The 16,858-nt window shown below is 36.8% G+C and overlaps 1 protein-coding gene across 3 annotated transcripts in view; it reads left to right on the top strand.

The window, feature by feature from the left end:
* The first annotated feature begins 1,148 nt into the window (after positions 1–1,148).
* The window catches only part of LOC137655700 (collagen alpha-1(I) chain-like), a 511,707-nt gene continuing 495,997 nt past the window's right edge, over positions 1,149–16,858 (top strand). For 2 of the 3 annotated variants that reach the window (XM_068389690.1, XM_068389692.1), the window contains exon 1: positions 1,149–1,595. The gene's annotated coding sequence lies outside the window, so the exon portion shown is untranslated. The remainder of the gene's footprint in view (positions 1,596–16,858) is intronic. The other variant, XM_068389691.1, reaches the window with a different exon arrangement.

The raw sequence follows: 16,858 nt of genomic DNA on the forward strand, positions 1-16,858 counted from the left end.
TTTGTCACGTGATTTGACGTCATTTGTGAGGAGTAGATGTTCGAGCGTTTGTATCTGACTGGGTCTTGAGTTGATATACAAAACACTTTACAAATTATTACAAAACTTTTGTTTATTTAAAATAATTTTATATATATATTTTTGTATAATTTATTTATATTTTTAATACGCATAAGCATTTTTATTTATTTTAGCGTCATTTGTATAGTAAACATATTTATAATATAATCGCACAATGTATGACCTCATCACTTAGAGCCTTTGCGGGAAATGTACACAAGTCACACCGCGGCCCATGGGATGGACAATGGGGAAGCTTGGCAAACTTGGCAAGCAAGAACGCCATTGTTAATGGGAAATATTACTTTGATTATGAACCTTTGATGTGGTATGAAATGCTCTTATGAAAAGTTCAATCTAACTCAGCTATCTACAGGTCTAAATTAACTGAATTAGAATATAATAATTAGTTGTTTGCCTTGTTTAACGTTAGGGAAGAATTCTAATGCTACTCTTTTTTTTTAATTAATAATGGTTCAAGGGATAATGAGATTAGACCTAGAGTTATCAGACTACAAAGTCACATATTTCAACGTATTGGTTACGATATTTATTTATCTCAAATAATTCCTGATATTTATTATATAATAAATTACTTCAACCGTTCTTAACTCATTACTTTATCTACATAAATTCTATTAAGACAATGGTTGAAGCAGCAGCCATCGTGTCTCGGGAGTTCAGCCAACAAAGAATGTAAGAAGGCAGCACTCAGGCTGTCGGTAATCAGGGGACAGGGAATGGGGGGCTTGGGAGAACCGCCGAAACAATGAAGGAGATAATTCAGAGACTTTAGAGGAACTGAAATAAAGATAGAGAAGCATAATCCCTAATTGAGATAAATAGAAAAAGCGAATGTCAGTGACTATCTTAAACCCAAGTACATTCTTAAGTATATTCTGTAGTGTTGGGGGGGCTCTTTTTGGGGTTCCTTTTTGAACGTCGGTTCCCTGTGATGTTTTCCCGCCACGGTGGAGTGGAAGAGTGTCGGCCAATCGGCACACCGGATGGGTAGTCACGTGACCTGGAGTGGATCACGGCGTTGCCGTCTCTTCCTTTCGTCACTGTTGCGGCGGTGCCACGTTTATGGTTTTCGAGTCAGTGTTTGTGAAGGTGTCGCGGCAAGAGTATCTGTGTCTTTTTTCTCCGCATGGCTTCTGTGAGTGAGAGGCCACATAAAAATTAAATCTACGGCTCCTGCGAGTGCATGAAAGGTTCAATACGGAGTATCTAAGTGATAATAATAGTGGATGCGATTTAAAGTGCGGTAGTGCCTCCCAAGAGGAATTGAGGGAAGTAAAAAGAAAAAAATAAATATTTAAGCCGAGTGCAGAGAAGGAGGGTTGGTCTTTCTCGCTCTCTCTCTCTCTCTCTCTCTCTCATGATAACGCTTGTGTGTGTTTAAGAGAACCCCGCGGGAAAAAAAACAAAGCGTGTGTTTTGTGTGTGTGTTTGGATATATCATAATAGACTTCTATTATTTATTTTAGATTCATATCATGGATTAGCAGCAATGAGGATTTTCAATGACTCAGGTGAGTTACGTTCGAAACAAGTTTTCTTATTTGACATTAAAGCAATTCGATATTTTCATTTATTTCTAAGATCTTTATATATATATTTCTAAAAGTATTCATTTGCGACAGGAACGAGTGTCATTTTCGAAGAGAACGGACTTTTTTCTACGGTTTGAAGGTAGTTTTTTTTCCCTAGGTTACATTACCCTGTTATAAACTACAATAATACCTTTATTAGTGTAAATCCTTTAATTGCATAACATGTTTTTCTTAACACACAATTACTACATGAAACTGTCTTCTTTGTTTACGTTTTAGTTAATATTTACTTCCACTCATATGTGATCGGCCGTCTTATTACTGTTGCTTGATATTGGTGTTATTCATTCTGAAACACAGATATGTAAGCTCCGGTTGGATAAGTTATACTCATCAGGCTTGAAAAATCACAATCTAATCTTATCTCCCTACGATGCTGTTTGTACATTGATAGTTTTGACTCTCGAGAAGCTTCAAATAGTTGATGATTGTTACGTTTAAATTTATGAAGGCTATGGTGCGCCTTACAGCCATTTCATATGGTATTGTTAAATATAGTAAACGTGTATGTGGCCTTGTGTTTAGTTATGCAGGTAGGTTGATATTTATACATTTTCAAAATTGTTTTTTTTCCTCCGTCAAGCGGGGTTTTACCTCAAAAACCCTCATATCAGTTAAATTGATAATTGGTAATTTTGTCGTTGTTACTAATTGAATGTTTATCAGGATGTTTACGTTGTGAATTTATCAATACAACTGGTTTATCAGGAGTATTACAGGCATTTAGTACACTTAGTTATGTTGGTCGTAAAAAAAAAGCAAACATTAAATGAACTCTGGTGACATCAAGATACATGTTAATGATAATTTGGTCCCAATTCCTCGTGACGTAGGTATGTAACGGGTGTAATTTGTCTCGCTCTCAAATAAATACGATCTCGGAAACAATGCTTTGTAAATAAATATTTGCATGAATGTTCTGTTAAATACGTGCTTAACGGTGTTATTCTCTTAGTTAACTACGCCAACTTTAACTACCTATCTTACCCGAAGTACAACTCAAGTTAAAAAAAACGTAAACAAAAGAGCAAGATTGATTGTTGCCCTCGAAGAAAGGATTACCACTTTTGCTGATTGAATTTTACTGGCTGTCATAATAGAGCTAGAATGAATTTACGTATGTCATGCTTAATATTTAAGAGAATTGTTAACATATCGTGTCAACAAGAGACTAGTTACGGGAGGTTTCAAGTTGTTGGTGCTAAGATGCACCCAGTCTTAAATATACACCCCCCCCCAAGATTGTATAACAAGTTCTCACTTAGAATCAGGACTGGTAATATTAAGTCTTTCAAGAAGTTGTACTCTTTCTCACTTTCGAAGATACGATAACGCAGACTACTCTGTATGAGTCTCCAAATGCTTAACGAATTGTATGGCAAACAAATCTCGCGGGTCCTTCAGGAGCACGGCGGGGTCTTTCCCTGTGTGCTTGGGGGGGGGGGGGGGGGGGATTAGGGATGAAGCCTGGTTTTCTGTGCGGTACGGGTCAAGGGATAGGAAAGTTATTCTTCAATGTAATGTAAGTGGGCTTGTTTTCCGACGTTACTATTTCCTGTCTTTACACAATTATATAGGCCTATGTGCATTGGTTTTAAAAACTTATTAAATTTCTTAACTTTGATAAAAAAAAAATTGCAATTTATTAATGACTAAACTTCGTATCAGTTGCCTATTTGTTTATGATTGTGATAGATTTGAATATATGCCTTAGTGTAAGAGTATAGGTAAAGCTTATACTACGATTGCAGACTTTCTTGCAATCGTTGTAAATTTAGTAAAAATAATAGTATAAACACCTTTTAGATTGACAAATATGCAATCGGCATAGGACCAGGAATGGTCTAAGATCTATGACGTCATTATCACCCACTGTCACGCCAGCTGCACCGTCCGTCTCACCTGCCCGAAGTAGTAGTATTGATGGATGCTTCAAATGTGGCTGAGATGAATGCATTCGCGATGCTTGTTTTTTTTTTACTTGGGGCCAATACGAAGAAATAATCTTATATAAATGGAATGATTTATAGAGAGGCTTCTCGATATCTTAACCCATTGAAGGGATAAATATAAATGTTTGAAATTACGTTATGATAATAGAAATCAGTATCGGTCAATATCGTGAAACCAAATAGACATTCAAATCTGGTGTGGTTGATACCGTGTGTGTCATCGTCAGCCGTTGCTAGTCCACTGCAGGACAAGGGCCGCAGACATGTCCTTATTCTTTGTTTGTAGTTTGTTAGTTTTCATCTCCACGCTGGCCACTGCGTGGTGGTGAGAAGCTTTAGTCTGATCGTTCACGGCTAACCAACCTAGTATGCGTGGCCGTGACTCGTCAGCCTTGTTTATCATGGAGATACAGACCCTTTCTCCGCGTCAAGTTATCTACACTTTGAAATGATATTTATACACTGTGCGTGTGTATGAGGGTATATGTTTTCCTGATAAACACTTCCAGAGGAGTGTACTGCTACAGAAAAATAGACATAGTTCAGTCAGGCTTATGCTTTAAATCCTGTGAACGAATCCCAGGTACGGGAGACTCCATATTATCCTTGCCATGACCTAATCAAAGGACATCTACAGCACACCATATACCCTCTACAAGTTACGGCATTTGATGTACAAATGGATGGGAAAGATTATACCCTCGAGAGATCTATGTCGCAAGTAGAAGAACCTAGTCATTTGAAAAATCACGGCCCATCCTACATAAACACTTGGTAACATAATACCTTGCAAGTTGTTTGCAACCTTATGTGAGTTCAATATGACATTGCTTGATCTTGATAACTGGTCTACTAAAGGTAGTGAACGCTGTTGCTTGAGGGCAAGTTGCAGATTCCCATAGCGGAGTATTTTTGTTCAGTCAGTTGTGCCAACTTATGCATACATCAGTAGGTTTCTAACCCTTTGCACTACACAGTGTCTTGTCAATTTTACTGTGCTAGCTAAATATTGATTATGCACACGCACACCCCCATCACATTAGAGTATGACTACTCTCGCTACCTGTCGTGTGGGAAGAGCTGTGTTTGACCCGAAATAAATATATTTATATATAGCCAGACATTAGCTCTTCGTTATGTAGGGGAAATCGCAACTAGGGTTCTCTCCAATTTGCTCTTGGATATTGAATGGCTTCAAGGCCCCAACGCTTGACTATATAGCCCAACTTCAACCAACCAATCCGATCTTGAAAGATTTAAAAAAAATTGTGATGTGTCGGTGATTAATCAATGTTCTCTATAAAAGTTACGTGCCCTGTGTGGAGTGGTAATTAGCCAATTGAATACTTTTAGGTTTTCTTTGGTGCGGTAGGAAAGGGGGTGTTGTCGACCGGCCAGCAGGGTAAAGTAGCCACCTGACAAAGAGTCCTGACTGTCCCTTATATTGAGAGCTTCGCTAATTAATGCACTTGTTCATTCATTGGCATGCACAATAATCTGTGCATAGATTGGTTATCATCGAATCAAAGCTTTTCGGAATTATATGGGTCCCTTTGTTTTAAAATCCATGAACCCTGAGTCACGAATTGATATATATATATATATATATATATATATATATATATATATTATGTGTGTGTGCGTGCGCGCATGCGCACGCTCGAAAATAGGAACTGCAGTGATATCGAAAGCACTTTGCCCAATCTGTACTATGTTAAATTGAGTCAAATTCTCTGGTATTTGAATGCTTGTTTTCTCTATCAATGAGGATACTTTACGAAATTTAAAGAAAGTGCGATTTAGTACTTATTTGTAATGCACACACACACTATATATATATATATATATATATATATATATATATATATATATATATATATATATACCTACTGTACATTATTCAATTTGGCCAATGAAGCAGAGTGAATTGGGTGATTCGATTTGTATTGCGTTATATTTGGCAATTCGTCAACCTCTCATCCGTGACCCCGCTGTATCATGATTTCTTCCCGGGACCCGGGCCTTGTTGGTGGTTGTCTGACGGCGTTATTAAGAACAGTGCCATTGGAATAATATTGAAAGCTGTTGGTGGTTGGGTGATCAGGCACTCGAGCTTCTCTTTAGTGTAGGCCTACTAGGATGTCTTTTAGTGCATGCATGCTTGTTTTGCTTTCCTTGCGACTAGAAATATACTATTTGTGACTACACCATACAGTAGAAATGTCTATATATGTGTGTAATTATGTGTGTTAATTACATTATTTTGTAACTAATTGGGGATCAATGGTTTCCGAGAATGATTTCAGCTCCTGTCTTTACAGTTTGTAGATTTTGATTTTGGCATCACTCTAGGCTCACACAACTTTTTTATATCCTTGTATGTACCAGATATAAATCGAGTGTGTGAGATAGTGTGCGTTCAAATATAATTAATTCCTTTATATTTTGACGTTTTACTTTAAATTGGAAGCAAACGTAAGAAGATAACTTTAGGCCGTCGTCTGCTACTCGAATGTATATGAGAATTGACAAAAAATAAAGCAAGCGGTATCTAGGTCTCAGTACTTAACCGTACTATTCAAATAACGGCTTGCGCTATGTCATTCAATACTTAAAGAATGTATATGACAAATAAATCTTGCGGGAACCAAAGATTTTCGTGTGTCATTGTGTGATAGGACCAGTAAAATATCTCTTAAGCAATAAACATTTTATTATTAATTGGCATGATTTGAATCCCTGTTAATGAATGAAATAGGCTTTGCAAATGTAAAGAAAACATTCTGTGTTTGATGTGGGAAAACGGGTAGATGGAGGATGTTGAAATGTACTATATGAATTAGGCAGTTCTTGTGTTTACAATGAAGTACAGTGGGCTCTCTCTCTCTTTAGTTTTCTTGAAGAGGGCATAAGGAACCTTTTTCTTACGCTGGGAAAGTAATTAGGCCTATGAAGGGAGAAATCCGAGACTAGAGTGAGAGCCTCTTCTCGCTTTTTTGAACCCTGTTGTGATCATTGAGTCAAGGATGATGATATATGCACAAAACCTGCTCTCTCTCTCTCTCTCTCTCTCTCTCTCTCTATGAGAAGCCGTTCCTGATTACGCACTATACTGTTGTTAATTAATTAACAAGAAGTCTGTACATTTTGTCTCGCAGACCATGTTATTACACGAACGCCAGTAAAATTAACTTAATGGCTAGTTCTGGTTTATTCGTTCTGTCACCACTGTTTAACATGCAAGTGATTTTTATAGCGCTGATTTATATGGTGCTGTATAGATTATGATTTGTGCCTCTCGTGTTGCCATAGTCTCTGCAATTTTTAGGTTAGGGACATTGATAGTGGCTATTACTACAGCTAGTAGTATCATACTGGTGCTTTTACTATTTGTTGCTGGTACCTTGAAACGATAGCAACCAAATCACAACAATGTACCTGAGTATTTGTGTATTCCCGCCTCCCTCCCTCCCCCTTCCCCTCCTCACTTGGCTCTCAACTACACTTTCGCACGCACCTCGTCTGATAATGATGACAAACGCGACATCGCAAGTTAATTGCAGGTAACTTGCTGAGTCAAAGTCACAACGTTCGATGGCGACTCCAGTTAAAAATAGTAGATACGTCCTCACGACCAATACGTTATTTGCAAGGTGTACGATTTATTGAAGCGCGCGTTATTTCACTCGGATTCTGTATTGCACCTTGACATTGTATACTCAGGAGTGCTCCGAGTGGTGGTCGCCGTAGTATTACTGTAGTAGTAATAGTAATCAATGGTGGTAGCAGACGCTAGATCTAGAGATTAGGCGTAAGTTCTAGGTACAGGTTTCCAAATGAATGAATCTCTTCCTGCTGTCCTTCCTTCATACTTTCTTTCCTTCCTTTCCTCATTCCTTCCTTCCTGTGATTGGTAATTAAAAGACATTGGGTGCATTGATTGTAATGTTCAGTACTAATATAGGCCTAAGCGCAAAAGGGTTTCTTTTAACAATTTTAAACATTCTCGAAGACTGTGTTATGTGAATTACAGTAGACCTACGCCTGTAGCATAAAGACGTTAAAGATTGTAAGTAACTACAGTGATGAAGATGGAAGATATTAATTGAAAATCTCTAGAATGTAAAAGGAAAATATGTTTTTGTGTGATGTATAAGTTTCAGTAATGAACTACTTGAAAAATATGCTTTACATTTATATGGAACAAACCATTAATATTATATAACTTAAGTTATTTCCATATAAAACTATACTTCATTTATGTATATACAGTTGGACACAGATTTCCTGTCACACCTTTACTGCCCGGCAAGTTTCTGTGTGCAACCCCCTCCCACCGCCTCTGCCTTCTCCTTACACTATCTGTTTGGTTACTGTATTTTGGATATCGTGTGTTTAGATCAAACAAAATTATAATCACATTTACTTATAAATCATTGGTCTTCTAATGCATCGTGAGATAAGACATTCATTTGCTCTTTAAAGAAATTAGAACTCATTTGTCATAGGCAAGAATTTTCTGCTTTTCCCCATCAATTAAGGACACAATGTTGAACCGTAGCTTCTTGTAATGAGGACGTTGGAGTTGTGATTGGTTATCTCCACAATATAATGAAGAGCAAGTGCTTGGTATATATATATATATATATATATATATATATATATATATATATATATATATATATATATATGTGTGTGTGTGTGTGTGTATGTATATATATATATATATATATATATATATATATATATATATATATATATATATATATATATATATAACCACGCTCCCATTATCTTTTCAAGTGCTCAGTTCACCCCGTCCCTCGGGTAGGGGGGAGGGAGTAATCATACCCTGGTGAAATGGGGAGGGGGATCCGTGTGTGCATATCTATTTAAATATTTAGTCATTTTGACAGGTTGCGTACACTAGTTGGAGTGTACTTACTTTTACTTTTTACTTTTAGGGGTTTATTTCTCGCCCTCCATCAGACACTAAGAGTCTGTTCAGGCGGGCCTTGATGTGTGAAAATAATTTCTTTCCAGTTTATGTTTTGCTCTGTATCTTTTCAGTTATTCGCTAGCATTTGTATTCAGGCTTAATAGTTTTCAGATCACTATTATAACACTTTCGAAAGAGATAAGTCTTCAGGTTTTTCTTGAAAGCTGCCACATTTTTGCTATTCTTGACATCAAGTGGAAGGTCGTTGAAGAGTCTCGGTGCAGCATAACAAAAAGTTCTTCCTCCTATTGCATGATTCACACTAATTTCGAATAGCCTATATGGGTCATCAGCATGTCTAACTCTTACAGCAGCGCTAGTAGCTTGAGGGTAGGGGACCAAGCAATCACGGAGATATTTAGGCTTATCACTTGTAAGTACTTTGTAAGTCAACAAACAAATCTTAAATTCAATTCTAGCCTTAATAGGTAACCTATGTAGATCGATCAGTGCAGGAGTTATTCTCTCCCGAAATTTAATGCCTTTTATCAGTCTAGCCGCCCGGTTTTGCACATTTTGAGGCTTTCTTAGTAGTGTATTTGGCAATTTATAGTACAGAGAATTGCAATAATCAAACCTAGATATTATGTGACTCATCACTAAAATTTTTGTACTGCCTTCTGTTAAATATTTTCTAATAAATGCTGTTTCTCAGGTGATAGTTGAACACTTTCACTGTGTTCACTATTTGATCCCTCATTGACAAATTACAATCTATCAGTTCACCCAATTTTTTCAGAACAGGCACAATCCTAACATCAGCGTCACCAATTTTTATACTTTGAAATAACTGGTAATTTGAAGTATCAACTGTCTGAAAGATGATTGTATATGGTAGCCTGTAAGCCTGTATTGTTGTTAAGCGAAGTGAAATTTAGTCTGTCCGTGTAGTACATCGTTATATAATTCGAACTCCAAATCTAACCGATTGCGAAACACGAGTACAAATTGTAGCAAATTTTACATGATATTGAGAATTAATTTACCACTAACGGATCTGCAAGAAGCTGGGAGGATTATTTGAGAGTGAACAATCATGTAACCACGTGTAAATCACTTGGCAAATTACGAACCAGCTGCTGATGATGTCCTAGTACCGAAGGGCAAAGGGCCATTTTTTTATTTGACTGGTCAGAATCGACTGGCAAAGTTTCTTATTGGCAGCCATATGTAGGTTGATTACAAGTGGGTATTAGAGACATTTGTGATTAGGCTAGACGTTTATGATTTCAAGCTAGTGCCCTACTTTGGTAAATGAGTTCGCTGATTGTGAAAATCTCTCTCTCTCTCTCTCTCTCTCTCTCTCTCTCTCTCTCTCTCTCTCTCTCTCTCTCTCTCTCTCTCTCTTTTATATTGTTATGTAACAGAATAACCATTTTTAATGGAATAAAGGTTTATGACTTTGACTCTCTCTCTCTCTCTCTCTCTCTCTCTCTCTCTCTCTCTCTCTCTCTCTCTCTCTCTCTCTCTCTCTCTCATACACGAAGACGCAGTTGTGTCTACCTCGTGGGCTATTCTGTCTGTCACCGTTCCATCCCCCCCCCTCCCCCTTTTGCATTCTTTACCCTGGTCTTTCATCCCTCCCGTTTTGTTTACGCTAACGGTCTTTTTCACCATTTCATTTACCTTCTCTTGTTATTTCCCCTCATTTATTTTCTTTTTCTCTGTCTTTGTTTAATTTCATTAGTTTCACTGTATGTGAATGTTGAGTAGCCTAAGCTTCGTGTTTAATGGTTACTCACAATCTTGGTCGTGTATACGCATATTTATATATATGTCAGTTGAATTAAAATTTGCATAATGAGGGTGTTTTTTTATGTTCGTTTATATTCCAAACACTCGTGGTAATTAGTCATCGAAAATTAGGGGTACTTTGTGGTATGCCATAATAAAAGTTATTGGTCGAAATAAGTTTAATTCAATAATGACTTGCACATGATCGGGCGTTGGTCTTTTTCAACTTAGTTTGGTTCTTATTTTAGAATTACAGCTTTTTGTCAAGATAATAAAGATTTTGTTCAGAGTTAGTTCAGGTAAATGAAATCCCGACACTTGGAAAGGCTGTATCTATAACGACATGTTTTTGTTAAATAGCGAAGGATTCGAGAAGGGTGAGCAAGGACAAGATCTCCATGTCTTGAGTTGAAGGGGATGAGAGATTGATAAAATTACTATTTGATAATACCGGTTTCAATGAAGTACTTTCTGGATTGCAAAATGTTATTTATAATTTCTTGTCAGTGGAGGGGCTTTGACTCAGGCCTAGTCGATTACCAAATGAAAAATTACGAACTCACATGAAGGTTAGGTTGGATGGACCAGAAACAAGGTAAGTTTCCTGTTAGCGGCTGTTTGTGTCCTTTCCCACCGTTATCCCTACATTCAGGGATCGATTGCCTGATGCACCCTCTACAATACCCTCTATCAAAGGGTGATGTTGTCAGTGAACCTCACCTGGTGTACTCTCTAACTAGGGCATCTAGTCATTACTTAAGGGTCTGGTTAATCTCCTTTTAATAATAATACTAAATAAAGGTCTTTGCAGCGTTCCTTCGCCCTTGGCTGCACTTTTATTCCTCTACTCAACCCCTGTTCCCGTTTTCTTTCATCCATTCAGCTTTACCGACTTATAACTTTTCCTTCAGCAACCTTATCTTATTACAACTTACCAAAAAGTGCAACTCAAGTTGCAAGGCATAAACAGAGGAGCGAGATTGATAAAAAAGTGTTGCACCATGAGAAAATATTATCCCTTAACTAATTGAAGTACACTGGTTGCCTTTTAAAGTCAGAATACATTTTAAGATATATGCAATTATTCATCAAGTTATGTAAGCTGGTCGTCCAACATAATAATAAGATTGCTACACAGTGCAGCTAACATATCGTGTCGAGGAGACTAGTTACGGAGGGTTTTCAAGCTATTGGAGACAAAATGCAAATTTACTGTGTGTTCTAGGGCTTTGAAATTTACGGTTCTCACTTGACATCAGAAGTTGAAAACTTTTCGGTTAGCTACGATAGCGCGGATTTGCCAATTAAACATAGACGACTCTAGATGAATCTGTAAATTAGTGGCCCCAGCTTTGGACTATATAACCCAAAATAAATTCAATCATATATATTATGTATGTATGTCATATGGAAATAAAGAGCATTTAAGTGTAACCGTATAGATTCTGCAAACTGTGAGGTAGATTTTATAAGGGAATGAAATGACTTTCGTAGTGCCAAGATGACATTTCAACAGATTATGAATTCGTTGACTGCAAGATTAAAAAATGTGGTTAATATATCTAACTGATAATAGAAGCTGATTTTTAGAAGAAGCTCCATCAGCCATAAGAAGGTACCCAAAGAGGAATCCGTCAGGATTACCCCGTTTAGAATAAAACTGAGTATTCCAACTCTGGTAGATCAAAAGATTGAGGCACGTGATGGTAATGTCTTCGGTTCTTTATACCAAATTTCTCTTAAAATTTTGTGATAGTGTAGTTGCTGCTTGAAAGAAAACTTATTTTTTTATCTTTTTATTAAAAAGTTAAATTACATCTTCTTTACAATCACAATATTTACAGTATAATTACATTTAATTGCATTTTTCTATAAACAAATCCATCTAATTTAACAATTTACATCACACATCTTGATTTTAATTCTTAGTTACTCAAAAACAATAATTTATATACTTTTTGGTGAACAAAACTAGTCGGCTGAGATCATTTATTCGAGATATTTACTGAATATGACCATTATCTAGTGAATCATGAGAGTGGGACTTGGTATTAAATCGCCTAATCAATAGTTTTATTTGCTCATGTTCTGTGTACTGCTTCACTAACTACGTTAATGCCAGCAGCACCTGTCGTGGCCGTCTGCGGTCCCCGTCCTCTGGCACACACTCGCTATCTCTGTCCTGGCCTTTCTCCATTGATACCTTGCTTTATGGTCGCTTCCTTACAAATTTTTTTTTAAGTTACCAGGAAGTCTAAACTCAGCTATGAATTGAGTTAGTAGTTTCTTCATTTTACGTTTAGGTGGAGAGAGTAACTTGGGTTGGTACTGTTTACGAATGCAATACAGAAGAACTGTGGCCATGTTTTTTATTTTTTTAATAACTTAGGATTCCATTAAGTTCTATTTTCACATTCTTATTAAGTGATTGTTATTTTTAATTATGCATTACGTTTTATGTATCATAAATATATATATATATATATATATATATATATATATATAATATATATGTGTGTGTGTGTGTTTGTGTGCCATCAAACATGTAATTTTGTTAATGGTGCGGTAATGTATTGTAGCTGGGTCTCAATGCTCAAATAAATTAAAGGGTTTCAGTACCAGATATCAGATACCATCACTTTCAATTATTGTTCATTTTATAGTGAACTTCTGCAACTCGATCTCTTATTACAACTCGGGGAGTTGCAAAATTAATTAAATTGAGATACAAGAATGATAAAGGGTGTCACTCTTGAAAAAAAAAATAATTTACTCTAATATTGTTCGAGTTGCTCTCGCTGCGCATTAAAACTAGAACATCGCTTAAAATGTGCTGTGGCTTCAAGCTGACGACGTTGTATGTCCTTAGTAGATAAGACAAGTTGCATCATAAAGGCAACCAATGACATTAACACAAGACTTAACTTTTTGGGTCTTTTAAGAAATCTGATTCAAGATGCTCGTTGAATGTTGGTTTAGATCCTTGAAGTTTACAGTAGAATTTAAGTTCGTTAAGAGGATACTGAAGGATTTCTAATTCATCGTGGAACATTGGAGGATTTAACGTGAAATACGCCGTATGATTCATGTATAATGTCTCCATTTAAGGATGTCCGCAATTACAAATTAAGGATGACGTCGGCAGTAGGGAATCAAATAAATTGTCCTAAATGGAGCAGATGTTATATGGTAGCAACCTGTAACGCTCTTATTATTATTATTATTATTGGTCTTATTGCTTGCTAAGCTACAATCCCAGTTGGAAAAGAGGATGCTATAAGCCCAGGGGCTCCAACAGGGAAAATAGCCCAGTGAGGGAAGGAAACAAGGAAAAATAAAATATTTTAAGAACCATAACAATATTAAAATAAATATTTCGTATATAAACTATAAAAAACTCTAACAAAATAAGAGGAAGAGAAATAAGATAGAATAGTTTGCCTGAGTGTACCCTCAAGGAAGAGAACTCTAACCCAAGACAGTGGAAGGTCATGGTACAGAGGCTATGGCACTACCCAAGACTAGAGAACAATGGTTTGATTTTGGAGTGTCCTCTTAAAAGAGCTGCTTACCAAAGCTAAAGTCTTCTACCCTTACCAAGAGGAAAGGGACCATTGAACAATTACAGTGCAGTAGATAACCCCTTGAAAGAAGAAGAATTGTTTCGTAATCTCAGTGTTGTTAAGTGTATGAGGACAGAGGAAAATATGTAAAGAATAGGCCAGACTATTCGATGTATGTGTAGGCAAGGGGAAAATGAACCGTAACCACAGAGAAGGACCTGATGTAGTACTGTCTGGCCAGTCAAAGGACCCCCATAACTCTCTAGCGGTAGTATCTTAACGGGTGGCTGGTTATTTCGCTTCTCAGATTGAACGCATAGGAGTTTATTTATAATTTATATCTAGTATAAGTTTTATAGTTCTTTCTGATATTAGAATAAGAAAGTATTATTTTTCACAATGAAGTCCATTTTGCCTATTCTTTTACTACCTCCAACTAAAGATTGTGCGTAGAAGTATCGAGTTTTAGCGACATAATTCACTGATTAATCGTTTTTATGATGTGCTGTTTACTTGTAATCTGTGGTACAAGTATTAAAAGGTCATATTTCAGTCTTACTGCCAATGATGACATCCGTTCTATGATAAGGATTGAGTTTTTTTCTTCTTCTTTTTCAAGGGAAATGGGTTATCAACGGAAGTTGTTAAAGACTTGAGTTTAACGTTCTGGTAGAAATCTGTGTTTTTCTGTTCAACTTGAAAAATTTAGTTTTAATGATAAATGTGAGAGGCAGTTGTGTTGTATTATTCTTTTTTCATCCCGTTATGTTATTTGGGGTAGCTAGAGTTGAAATTCTTTACTGTCGTAATCTCTCTCTCTCTCTCTCTCTCTCTCTCTCTCTCTCTCTCTCTCTCTCTCTCTCTCTCTCTCTCTCTCTAAGTTTTATTCAATGCTATAAAGATATCATTCATGGATGGCTTTTGCTTGATGACATGGCTGAGGAAGGTCAAGTTTTTTTTTTTTTGTATGAGGTGTCACATATCGCTGAATGTGTTGGTATTTTTTGGTGTTCTGTTCAGATCATTTACTATCATAAAGTACAACGTATAAAGACAGATAGGTAATGCATAAATAAGTTGTTAAATGCAGTGTTGTAATTAAGTTTTCATCATGACACTACAGAACTTGTTTTTCATGCAATGACGAATAAGTCTTGTGTTCCTATAGAGATAGTCTATGTGTTCCTATAGAGGTAGTCTGTTGAAATATATCAATTGACGTGTCTACATTTATTGAGTTGAGTATTCGAATCCTTTAGAAATACATATGATTTAAATTACTCAAGCCCATAGTAATATGTATTGTCGTAATAAAATTCTAAAACGAGGTACATAAATAACACCTTGTCATCATCATCATCTCCTCCTACGCCTATTGACGCAAAGGGCCTCGGTTAGCTTTCGCCAGTCGTTTCTATCTTGAGCTTTTATATCAATACCCCTCCATTCATCATCTGCTTCGTGCTTCATAGTCCTCAGCCATGCAGGCCTGGGTCTTCCATCTGCTTTCTTTTTAAGGTTTGCACATTAACTCGCTGAGTACATCCAAGTAGTTTAACAATGCGACTGAGCTTCTCAGGAATTAACATTGCCATTCACCACTGTATCTCCAACTTTGTGTATGGTAGCACTGAAAGAAACCGTAGTATCTCTTCTCGCATAAAGTTTATGATTGTGGGACAATTTTCCTAATTGGGTGATTTCCGTTTGATGGCCATTCGTTGGCCAAAAACTCTTTAATCTGAATTCATGTCAAGCTCTCGATTCTTCACATTTAGGATGTTCAGATACAAGATGAGGATAGGGGGATGCACATTATTGGCTTCAGGTTAATTAATGACTGATAGGAAGGTTATTCAACCTTTCTTCTACTCCTTTAATAATTAAAGAATTTATCCCAAGGGCCATTTTAAGTGGACGTTTAATTTGTCTGCTTTAGTAAACTTCTAACTAATGGCTCTCATGTCGGAATAAACTTCCAAGGGATTTTTGTTTGAAAATCAATCGATCTACTGATGTGTGTAACTGAAATTTCGTCTACGAAAAATAAAACTTGGAAATCTTACGTTACCGCTTATCATTAGCTCAGGATAAAAATGCCAAATTTTCAGCAAACTTTGGCAAATACATAAGCATTGGTACAAGTAGAAGTAATATAGGCATATTCACGTGACGTAAGTTTGGGGTTTCTAATATAAAATGCACGAGCAAGATAGCTCCAATACGTTAGAAAGATAAGAGATTTAGGATCTATTCTAAGACAATCATTATTTTCAGTATACCATATCTACCTTGCTCTTCTATTTTCACCTTCTCCAAAGGGTTGTGGTAGCCGATGTAGTAACGTCCCTGTTTAGTGATCACCAGACTGGAGTTCGAGTCCCGCTCAAACTTGTTAGTTTATTTTGGTCGCTGCAACCTAACCATCCTTGTGAGCTAAGAGGAGCCTATAGGTCTACCTGCTGTGTCATCAGCAGCGCCTGGCCCTCCTTGGTCTTAGCTTGGGTGGAGAGGAGGCTGGGGCGCCGACCATATGTATATATGGTTAGTCTCTAGGGTATTGTCCTGCCTGAAAGGGCAGTGTCACTGTCCCTTGCCTCTGCCATTCATGAGCGGCCTTTAAACCTTTAGGTATTAAAAGCCATAAATTTTGCTCCGAGTGGGTTTCTAAAAGTTCCTTCTATCTTTAGAATGGTACGTTCTCATTCGATAAACACTTTGCTTTTGGAACCAATAGCTCGGAATCATTGCCAAATACAACACAGGTGAAGCATCCACAGTATGTTTGATGAGTCTAAATAAATTCAGAGCCACTTGTGCACAATTAATCGAATGAGATATGGTGATAGTACAAATGTACAGTTGTTATTATTATTATTATTATTATTATTATTATTATTACCCAGGCTATAACCCTGTCGGAAAAGCAAGATG

The sequence above is a fragment of the Palaemon carinicauda genome, chromosome 16 (genome assembly GCF_036898095.1).
Source record: "Palaemon carinicauda isolate YSFRI2023 chromosome 16, ASM3689809v2, whole genome shotgun sequence".
NCBI lineage: Eukaryota > Metazoa > Arthropoda > Malacostraca > Decapoda > Palaemonidae > Palaemon > Palaemon carinicauda.